Below are 11,192 nucleotides of genomic sequence, written 5' to 3'. Positions count from 1 at the left end.
TTAAGCAGAAGTGATTTCATTTTTTTCCTCTCACTAGTTACATGGTTAGCTCCTTCATGTGCTGATTTGTTATACCACATAGGGCTGGCTCACAGTCCTTGCCAGCCTTCTGAAATCTTGATGGTTTCAGAAATGGACTGTCTCCTGGGAATGTATAAGAAAGGAGGTGTGAGCTCCTCTCCTTCAAGGACACTCTCTTCAATCCATTATCTCCTGCCTGTGTGCGATAGTCTAGTCTATCAAAACACAGTGATTGAATAAAACTTCTATTTCAGATAATGAATGCATTGATTTAATAAAAGATTTGTACTACATGGTATTATATAGTTCCCTAAATGAACACTAAAATCCTAAAATGGGAAAACTTACCATTGGTCCACGTTAAATCATAGGCACTTCTTTTACTGGAAACCCTAATAAGATAACAACCCATTTGATACTTAAAAAAAAAATGTGTTATATAAGTACTTAACATTTTCTAGCTATTTTTAAGCCACCTGTTTTTCCTATCATAAGTACATCTGGCATCAGGCAAACAGATTACAGCCATGGACATCTGACTAATTTATAATGTTTTTATATTTTCATATTTTTGGCAGACTAATCCAGGTTGATACATTAGCCTAGCTTTCAAAGATGAATCTTGAAATCTTGCACTCTTGCAACCTTTTTACCTTTTTCTCTTCCAAACCCTAGAATATTTTTGGCAAGTCCTAAAACTTAATTGAAAAACAGAGGCAGGGAGACACAAATAAACCCTTATGTTCTATCCATCTAGTGCCCCTTCCAGAGCTAACTTCTAAAAGGAATTATGAATCTGTTGCACCCAATGTTGATTTTGAAAGATCTTTGTACTTTAAATCATTCTTCCTTCCTTCAGTTTAACTAGGCACATTGGCGCTTGTGTTTGCATCCTATTTTGAGAATTGCATTTTGTCTAAATGTAATGGGAGTTTAATAACTCAAGCCGGGCAGGAGAAGAATCAGTTGCTTGCCTTTGCCAAAGAAGTTTGAAGGTTTGAGCCATAAGGAATGGAAGCAAGACTGTGGTAGCTCTGTTTCTGCATCTTGAGTTAGAGAGGTCAAGTCTACTCATCTCCTCAGAGCTTTTTTTAAATTCTAGATTTAGTGGGTATAAAGACAGTTTTGTTACATGGATATATTGCATAGTGGTGAGGTCTGGGCTTTTAGCATAGCCATCATCCGAATAGTGTACCTTGTACATACTAAGCAATTTCTGGTCCCTCACTCTCCTCCCACCCTCCCACCACTCAGAGCATCTTTTTGATCTGGCATCAAAAGGTGAGCCATCCCTCCACTATTTATGGAGGGTTTTTTTTGTTTTTTGTTTTTTGAGACAGAGTCTCTTTGTCACCCAGGCTGGAGTGCAGTGGTGTGATCTCGGCTCACTGCAACCTCCGCCTCCCAGGTTCAAGCGATTCTCCCGCCTCAGCCTCTTGAGTAGCTGGGACTACAGGCGTGTGCCACTACGCCCAGCTAATTTTTTGTATTTTTAGTAGAGACGGGGTTTCACCGTGTTAGCCAGAATAGTCTCCATCTCCTGACCTTGTGATCTGCCCGCCTCGGCCTCCCAAAGTGCTAGGATTACAGGCGTGAGGCACCGCGCCCGGCCTGTTTATGGAGAATCTTTTTTTTTTTTTTAACTGTTATCACTACAAATTTTATTCAGAAACCGATCTTTGTGTTGTTGTTGTTGTTGTTGTTGTTGTTGTTTAAAAAAATCCCCTTATGAACTGGTTTGGTCAATCAACTACAACACTTTCTAGCAGACAAAAGGTAAAAATGGCATGGCTCAGAATCGCCCAGATCTTTCACGATCTCTCAACCGCCTCCTGTCACGCTCCCGTCTGCCGCCGCCACGACCACGGTCTCTAGACCGAGGACGACGCTCCCGGGATCGGGATCTTCATCTACGCTTCTTGCGACGCTGCCCACACAGCTCCCGCCGCAGCTCTCTGGAAATGGGCTTCAAATGCATGAAGTTGCAGAAGCCGCCTCGTGTGCATTCTCCCATCTCATACTGACGGCAGCAGGCTCCCCTGAAGTCCGTCACAGGTAACAACTCGGCGTGGATCGGCTGTCCGTTAAACCAACGGTTTGTTCAAGTCAATCACAGCCTTTTCCGCATCTTTCTCACCGGGAAGCTTGACGTACACGTTCCCCACCAGGTGGTCTCCCAGGTTGTCACAGACGTTCATCTCCTCAACTTCCCCATCCTTCTCCCCCAGTTCTATAAAAACCTCCTCAAAAAATTCATCATAGTGTTCCCGCATCTCAACATCGCTCACGACACGGCGCAAACCGTCGGCCGACTGGGAAGCGTTTTGAGGGTTACAGGAAATGTTCAAGAGGGCAATGGTCTGGCTAAACGTCGGTTTATGGTGCAACCAAGAGCACCTGTCTCCATGAAGACATGCTCCAATTTTGAAATAAAATGAAGAGTTGACTTTCTCGGTGCCAAAGATGGAGGCCGGATACCCCGCCATTTCCCAGCCGCTGCCGCCCCCGCTGACGCTCGCGGGAGACCTGTGGCGAATCTTAACTGCTGGGTTGAATATGTCCTATTCTTCCTTTAAAAATCCCCCAAAGGCCCCGAAGTAATGGACGTGTTTTTAATCAATCTAATATATGAATCATGCATCAGATATACTTCAAAACAGAGCAGCTAGCAGAACACCTTGAAAGATTCATTAGAACATTTTTTTTTTTACAGACATGCAACTAAGTTAAATAAATGTGTGTCAACTCAAAACTGAGATGAGAAATGGCAGGGTGCTTCATAGATTGAGATTCAAGAACATGGGAATTCTAATCTTGTTACTGACTGGTTTAATGACTTTAGTAATGTTTATGACATATTTCTAACTACTCTTCCTTCTGGCCAAAACCCAGAACAACGTTTAATAGAGCATTTTGAGCTTCTAAGAAAATGGCCCTATTTCGGTTGACAGCAGTAAAGCATTGCATTTATAAATGTGGAGTTAGCTTGGATTCAAATCCTGGTCCCACCACAGCTTGCTACTTAACCTCGGGTTAATCCCCTACTGAAGAGCATTAGGTGGTCTTTTGCTATTATATATAATACTATAATGAACAACTTTTTACATATGCATATATTTATGCATTTAAATAATTTTAAATATATATGTATATATATACACACATACATATATATATATATATATTCCCAAAAGTAGACTTCTTCGATCTAAGATTAGGTAAATTTTATTTTATTTTATTTTATTTATGTTTATTTCGAGATAGTGTCTCGCTCTGTTGCCCAGGCTGGAATGCAGCGGCATGAGCTCAGCTCACTGCAACTCCACCTCCAGGGTTCAAGCAATTCTCCCTGCCTCAGCCTTCCGAGTAGCTGGGATTACAGGCACCTGTCATCACGCGTAGCTGATTTTTGTATTTTTTAGTAGAGATGGGTTTTCACCATGTTGGCCAGGATGGTCTTGAACTCCTTACCTCAGGTATCCACCCACCTAGGCCTCTCAAAATGCTGGGATTACAAGTGTGCACCACCACACCTGGCCAGATTAGGTGAATTTTAAATTTTCATATATATTGCTAAATAGCCCTCCAAAGTCATTATACCAGATTTGTACTCCCACCAGCAGTGTATATAGGTTCCTAGTTCCCTATACCTTTCCCCACTCTGTTAACTGGCAATTTTAATTTTTAAAATTTTTCATCAGTCTCATTGTGGAAAGACAGAATCTCATTTTTTATTTTCTCACCTTTAATTTTAAGTAAAGATTGGCATATTTTCATATTTTAGTAGCTATTTATTAAGTTATAAAGATCCCATTCCCAATTTTCCGTTAGGTATTTTGTCTTTTGCTTATTGGTTTGCAAAGCTCTCAGTTATTAAGATCTTTGTGAAACAGAAAATTTGGAAAGCAATTTTGATTAACTTCAATCATGAAGGATATTTATAAATTTGAAAACTTTATTGCACTTGGCATTACTGCCTGAGAAAGAGCAAACCCTCCCCAGACATGAACAGTGAAAATCCTTAGCTATGTATTACCAGAGTTATTACCATAATAATCATTGAAGTAATTTATATTATATGTAAAGAAAAATGCAAAGAGGGGCCAGGCACAGTGGCTCACGCCTGTAATCCAAGCACTTTGGGAAGCCGAGGCAGGTGGAGTGCTTCAGTCCAGGAGTTTGAGACCAGCCTGGGCCACATGTTGAAAACCCATCTCTACCAAAAATACAGAAAAATTAGCTGGGCATGGTGGCTGTAGTCCCAGCTACTCAGGAGGCTGAGTTGGGAGGATCACCTGAGCCCAGGGAGGTTGAGGCTGCAGTGAGCCATGATTGCACCATTGCACTCCAGCCTGGGCAACAGAGTGAGACTCCATCTCAAAAGAAAAGAAAGAAAGAAAAATATCAGTAAATCTAAGGTGTGATCCCTGCCTTTAAAAAGTTTATAGTAAAAGACATAGACCACATTCACATGAAATGCTGAGACAACACAAGGAACTAGTGATGCAGGCCATAAACGCTACAGCCTACCTCCAGTTGGAGTGATTAAAGAATGTTACTTAAAAGAAAACACATGTTTGAATAGGCAGAAAGATTCAGAGGAACAAAGGTATGAATCAAGTGAGAGAGACAGTAAATAGACAAAGGTAAATGGATTAGAGGCTTGTATGGGGGACAGGGGAAAAGTTCAGCTATGGAAAGGTAGATTGGGGTCAAATTACTGAAGGCCTTGGCTGTCTGATTTAGCTTGCATTTTATGGTGAAGGAGCAACAATGTTTTCAAGACTATTGACCTAATAAAATGAGCTTTAAGGATGGTAATTTTGACATGTGAATAATAAAGGATGAATAAAAAATATTGTGCTGGGAAAGGGAATAACTAATATATTCATACTTTCTATGGGAGAAAATCAACTAGTTTAAAGGAAAAGGGGCGTGTATTTTCTTCAATTTATAGTACATAAAGCTTCTATAGAACTGATGCTGTATAATGATACCAAGAAAATAAGACTGATCCAAACCCAGAATTTTTTGTGTATATAATGAACATATCAATACAGTGCCTTTTTATAAACCTGTGATTCAACTTTCACATTCCTCCACTCATTCTGAAGATCGTAAGCCTTTCCTTGTTGGATCTGGAATTCATACCAATTTTCTTACAGACCTGGAAATTCCAAACATACTATTGTCGTTACACCTCATCTGTCATCCTAGGGAATGCCTTAATTTATCCTTGTAATTTGGAGAAATGAGGTGATGGTAGAAAGAGCTCAGAATAATGGAAAGAAGGTGTTGGCTTCACGGAACTAGCAATTCCTTTCTTAGTTCCTTAGTTCATTTCCTTTACATGTTGGTAAGGGTTAGTTATTAATGGAAGCCCCCTGTACTACAACATGCAGCATTCACTCAACAAGTATTTACTGAGCATATACAATGTGCCACATACTGAGCCAAGCACTAAGGACAGTGTTGAAAAAATAGAGCTAGTCCTTGCTCTTATGAAGCCTACAACCTGATGGGACAAATATAAACAAGTCCACATCCTACTGCTGCTTCTCACATGTGACAAGGAGCTGGGCTTTTCACTTGAAAGTTACCTATGTGAACAATATAACTTTCTTTGCCCCATCTTCAGTTTACTTCATGTACTCCTATGCTTACATATCTTTGCGTACCGAAGTATTTAATCCACTTCTGATGGATATAAGAGGATAGAAGGAATTAAAATAATAAATACTGGCAAGCTTGCTGTAAAATGCCAGATGTGCAAACGGTTATGGAAATCACCAAACAGTAAAACACGGAGTCAATCTGTAGCACTGAAGAGATGCCATAGCTGCACTGCCAAAGGTATACTTTCTAAAGTGAATAATAAGTACTAGATTGATGGCCCAGAGGGTAGGTGCTATGGGAACTTAGAAAAGGAAGCGTCACTTCCTGAAGGAGTGGGCTTTGTACAGTGCCTCGAAGGATGGGTTGCATATGAATGGATAGAGGAGATAGATTGTGTCATAGGGGAGCCTGAGTTAGTGACAGCCAAGGAGAGAAACCCAACGCAAACTGACTTGTGCAGAAAGAGTGGTCCTAGGGCTTCAGGCATGGCTAGAGCCATGGGGTCCTACAATTTCAGTTGATTCCTCTTTCTCCCTTCATCACCTGGCTCTGCTTTCCTTTACACTGGTTTCAGTCTAAGCCTGACTGCACACAGTAGCCCCTCACATCTTCTGGCTTACATCCTACTCCCTAACTACCCCAACACATAAGATAAGCTCTCTTTCTCAACAGTTCTAAACACACTCCTGTGATCCCCTGATTGGACCAATTTATATCATTTCCTATCCCTGAGGCAATCACTGTAGCTGGGAGGATATAATTCATTGATTGGCCAGGTCTGGGCTATGTGTCCACCCATAGAACAGAGGCAGGTGAGGTCAGCTCCATCTAAGCCATGTCAGAACAAGATCAGCTCCCCAGAGAAAAAAACTGTAATGAGGTCACCAGAAAAATAACAACTACAACAATTATCGTCATTGCAAACACTCTAAAATAAAGAACTCACTATGTACCAGGTACTATTCTAAATAACTTTTACATATTACTTATTTGCTCCTAATACCCCTGTGAGGTAGAAAATCATATTATCCCCATTTTCAGATGGGGAAACTGAGACATGGGCCAGTAAATGGCAGACCAGGGAGTTAATCCAGGCCATCCCACTGCCAAGTCCATGGTCTTATCCACTGCATTTACACTAAAATTGACTTCTCGACACTCGGAAAAGAACTAGCTAACTAGTTCAAACTAACTAGCACTCAGACTCAGAAATGAGCAAAGTGTATTTGGAGAACAACGAGAAGGCCAGCAATTCAGAAAGATGGTAATTTTAGTCTCTTCTCACAGCCAGGAAAACCATATCCAGAAAGCTGGTAGACAGCTAGTGCTTATCTTCACCAGGTGGCGAAGCTTTGATCAGACCCAGGAAACCACCAGCTGAACTTCCAGGGAGAACAAAATAGTCACCGCAGAAACCTGAATCCTTCCCCAAAGGCCACCCCAGTCCAATCCTCTTGACAGCTTATGGTTTGCACTTTTACACAATTTACCAGGAACTGATTTTATAGCGATGTGTGATCCTCTTTTTCTCTCCTGCTTTGAAATATCATTCATGGAACATATATAAATCTTAGTTAAAACTAACAATGCATTTAAAAACACACACACACAATCAAACGATTGCCAATTTGCCATTGAGAAGCAGCAGACCCAGGCTTGAGCATGTTTTCTGTGCATTTCCTGATACAGAGAAAAGCAAGTACAGTTGAGAAAACACCACAAAGCATTATATAGCGACAGCTCGTGTGCTTCAGAAGAGAAATGGATACATTAGGAAAAGTTTTTTTTCCCTTTGATGTAGAATATGCTATCTTTTTAAATGGGAGTTAACATAAATAAAATTCAGCCCGTAGGCTTCAGAAAACTAATGTTGTATTTGACAGTGTCATTTCTGTGATCCCTGAAAGCATTTGGGGAGTTAACTTGGGGCTTCATCATGACTTTCCTTCATGGCATGGAAAGCACATTATTTTTTTAATCTCTGTTTTATTGATTTCCCCTTACTTTCTCCCACATGTTCCCTTTGCCAGCAGTTATCTCTGCCCCTTCTGCTCTCCCACATGCTGTGAGGGTAGGTGGAGTTTCTCCTGTGTCTTTGCCTGCAGGTGGTCCAAGCGCCGCTGCCTTCTTGCTCCATCCTTGTTTGAAAACCTCTTCCTGTATGGTCTTCGAAAAGAAGATAAGGCAAAGGCCCTGGACCTACCTTCAAGAAGAGATCAGAAAGAGCCTTCTGTTCCTACACTGAACCATTTGCAGAATGTGCAATTTGCAGTCAGCATTTTTTTTTTTTTAGAGACGGGTCTTGCTATGTTGCCCAGGCTGGTCTCAAACTCCTGAGCTCAAGCAATCTGCCCTCCTCAGCCTCCCAAAGGGCTAGGATTACAGGTGTGGGCCACCACACCCAGATTGCAGTTAGCATATTTTTAGTTGAACTTGGAGATGTTCCCCCTCCTTTCAGGACACAGAGTGTATGAGCCTGGTAGATGGACAAAACTGTTTTGTTTACTTTTGTGCTTTTTATTTCCTTAAAAGAGCCCTGAATAGTCAAATACCAGGTGATTTGACACCCCCACCGCCCAACCGCCATCCAAGATTTGGAAGTCCTTTTTCTTTAAACAAAATTAATAGGCCGGCCGTGGTGGCTCACACCTGTAATCCCAGCACTTTAGGAGGCCAAAGTGGGTGGACCACCTGAAGTCAGGAGTTTGAGACCAGCTTGGTCAACATGGCAAAACCCCATCTCTACTAAAAATACAAAAAATCAGCCACTTGTGGTGGTGGACGCCTGTAATACCAGCTACTCGGGAGCCTGAGGCAGGAGAATCACTTGAACCCAGAAGGCAGAGGTTGCAGTGAGCTGAGGTCACCTCATTGCACTCCAGCATGTGCAACAAGAGCAAAACTCTATCTCAAAAAAAATAATAATTTTATGTAAATGCATATGTAGAAACTCGAAATACAGTGTGCTTTGCAACATGAGAAGAAACATTGGTAGCAAGTATTTTTTACCGTAAGTGTCCATTTTGACCATTTTTAGTGTTTTAGGAATTGCTTTTGAAACTGATTATATTTGAAACATATAAGGCTACAATTGGAGAATCCTTAATATTAAAAAGTTGCCATGATTAAAAAATTCTTCAGAATTTCTTGGTTAGTAAGATTTGGAAGCTTATAGCTTCTAGAGTTTATGTTTTTAGAACAAGAGGTATGTTTGTGTGAAAGTGAGATGGGAACTCATGAAATGAATGCAAAATTGTGTGCACATATGCATATGGTTGTGTTCTGGAGAAAGCCTTGGTAGCTTTTAATCAATTCTCAAGAGGGTTCATGACACAAAGAATTCCCAATTTGCCTGTCTCGCTTTCCTTCCCACACCCACCCTCCCTTATCAGTAGTAACTAGCTTGCTCTCTCTTGCCAGCTGCCTATTTATCCCTTCCCAGATGAATTGTCCTTCTTGTTTTCTGACCGAGCAAAGCTGAGCAAGGAGAACTCAGGAGCTGGTGCCCTGGTGGGGGCGTCAGGTAGATGGCAAGACTGCTGGGAGCGCCTCAGTGAGTGCCCTCTGGGTGAGCTGTTAGGAAGGCAAACGGCTTTCCCTGCCCAACCCTGACCAGGAAATGGGGGCAGTCCAAGATGCCACTCTGCAGTCAAACTTTTATTACATTGAGGATAAGTTGAAAAAGAGTGTCAAGGGGAAAATGGAATTGGGTAGTGGCTTTCCACCGTTAACCTGTTTTTTTCCAGTTACATTTTCTATTTGATGTTTTGGGGGATTTTTTTTATTTTTGCTGCTTTCCTTAGTTTCTGTCTCCATTACAACATCCTAACACTCTAATTGGCTTTGTATGGGACAAACAGGAGGTATTGCTTCTGGCAGGATGGGATTTTCTGTCCTGTTGATTGATGGATTAATTTTTATTGAGCACAGTGTGCTACCAGCGGAACCAAAAATCCAAGATACAATTCCAGCTCTAGGAGTTTATGTTCTAATAAAAGTAAGAACAACATATTCGAACATCCCTGTTTCTTTTTCTTGTCAGTTTCCCTTCTACTGAGACAACTACACGGATAATTTAGGACCCCAACACATGCTATTAAAAAAGGACCTGACTGGACCAGACAGCTGGGTGGGGGCAGTGGTTTTGTCTGAAGAGCTTCAGTCATCATATTGGCTGAGTGGCTGCTCAATGCTGGACTTTAAAAGAGTTAAACATTTTTCCAGATTTTTTTGGTTACATTCTTATGTCAAGTTAGATTAAACAAAGTTACAGTCTTGAACTGTGCAGTAGTTTAAACCCATACAGAAATCTCTTCACTAAAATACAACACAATACTATATGGCTCAGTTTCATGAAGGGTTAATGATTTTATATAGTCATATTAAGAATGTTTCATTGTCTCTTCATGTCTGTGATATAAGGATCCACATGATCATTTTTTTCATAAATTAGCATCCCCCCAAAGAAGTCTCCTTTCCTTAACTATTCTTTCTTAATCAAGTACTGAAAGCCAGGAAACCCAGGTAATAGATATTTTCCTATTTCCTCAGAGCAAATTTTCCTGCTCAAATGAAAAAATTGTTTCATCTTTGGATCAGTTACAATATTTCTGAGCCACTATTTCCTCATCTATAAGATAAAGAATATTGGAGATGATCATTTTGTTTCCTTCCAGCTCTGAACCACCCCAACAGACACAGACTTTCTTGTGTGATTTCTGATTTCATTTGTAACGTTACTCAATTCCAATAGAAGCTGCATAGGAACAGGGTCTATGTCCATCTTGTTCAGGTGTAGGCCTAGCTCCTAGCACATGAAAGTAGGGCAGTAAATATAATTTGGATGAATAAATTATGTTCCAAGCGATGTGTGTTTTTGATGTGTATTTTTGCTGTAGCATGCCTCAAATCTTTCTATGGAAGAAAGCAGGGTCCATATTATAAATTCCTACTTCTTTTGGAATATATTCTTACACCATATTTGAAATTCTTTCATTTGTTCTGCCTGTGTGGCTATGGCTAAAATTCTGTCATCCCTTTCTCCTCCTTTTTCTCTTGGTGAACCCATTATCTTGCATACTCTTTCATAAAAGGCCCCAACACATAGAACACAAGACTTCTACTCAGGAAGCGGGAGCTTGGGCTGCTGAGGAAGAAGGAAGCAAGGTCCTGGTGTCCACTGAGGCCAGGTCAGGCAGAGTAGGTCTCTGCTGGCCACCAACCTACCAGCAGAGAGTCAATCTAACAACACATGGAAGGAACAACACTCCTTGCTCTCTAGGCTAAAAATGTGAACCCGTTCCCCCAAATAAGGGGTCTAATTCTAAAGAACTGGGAAAAAGGAACCCACTACTGCTCCAAAGGCTACCTAGACCCGGGGTTGTTGGCCACTGAGAGTCTCCAGCTGAGGGAAAAGTCAAAATACTTCCAACATGGTTAAATGTGCTGATCTTATTCTTAGCTGAAAAATCAGAGATTTAGGCCGGGCGCGGTGCCTCACGCCTGTAATCCCAGCACTTTGGGAGGCCAAGGCGGGCGGATCACGAGGTCAAGGG

At 41.2% G+C, this 11,192-nt stretch overlaps 1 pseudogene; it reads right to left on the bottom strand.

Annotated features, from left to right (window-relative positions):
- Positions 1 to 1,741: 1,741 nt before the first annotated feature.
- On the bottom strand, positions 1,742 to 4,394 carry LOC134738279 (splicing factor U2AF 35 kDa subunit-like; annotated as a pseudogene).
- Between the last annotated feature and the right edge of the window lie 6,798 nt (positions 4,395 to 11,192).

Source organism: Pongo pygmaeus, chromosome 16, assembly GCF_028885625.2.
Source record: "Pongo pygmaeus isolate AG05252 chromosome 16, NHGRI_mPonPyg2-v2.0_pri, whole genome shotgun sequence".
NCBI classification, from domain to species: domain Eukaryota; kingdom Metazoa; phylum Chordata; class Mammalia; order Primates; family Hominidae; genus Pongo; species Pongo pygmaeus.
This window is presented reverse-complemented; position numbering and strand designations above follow the sequence as displayed.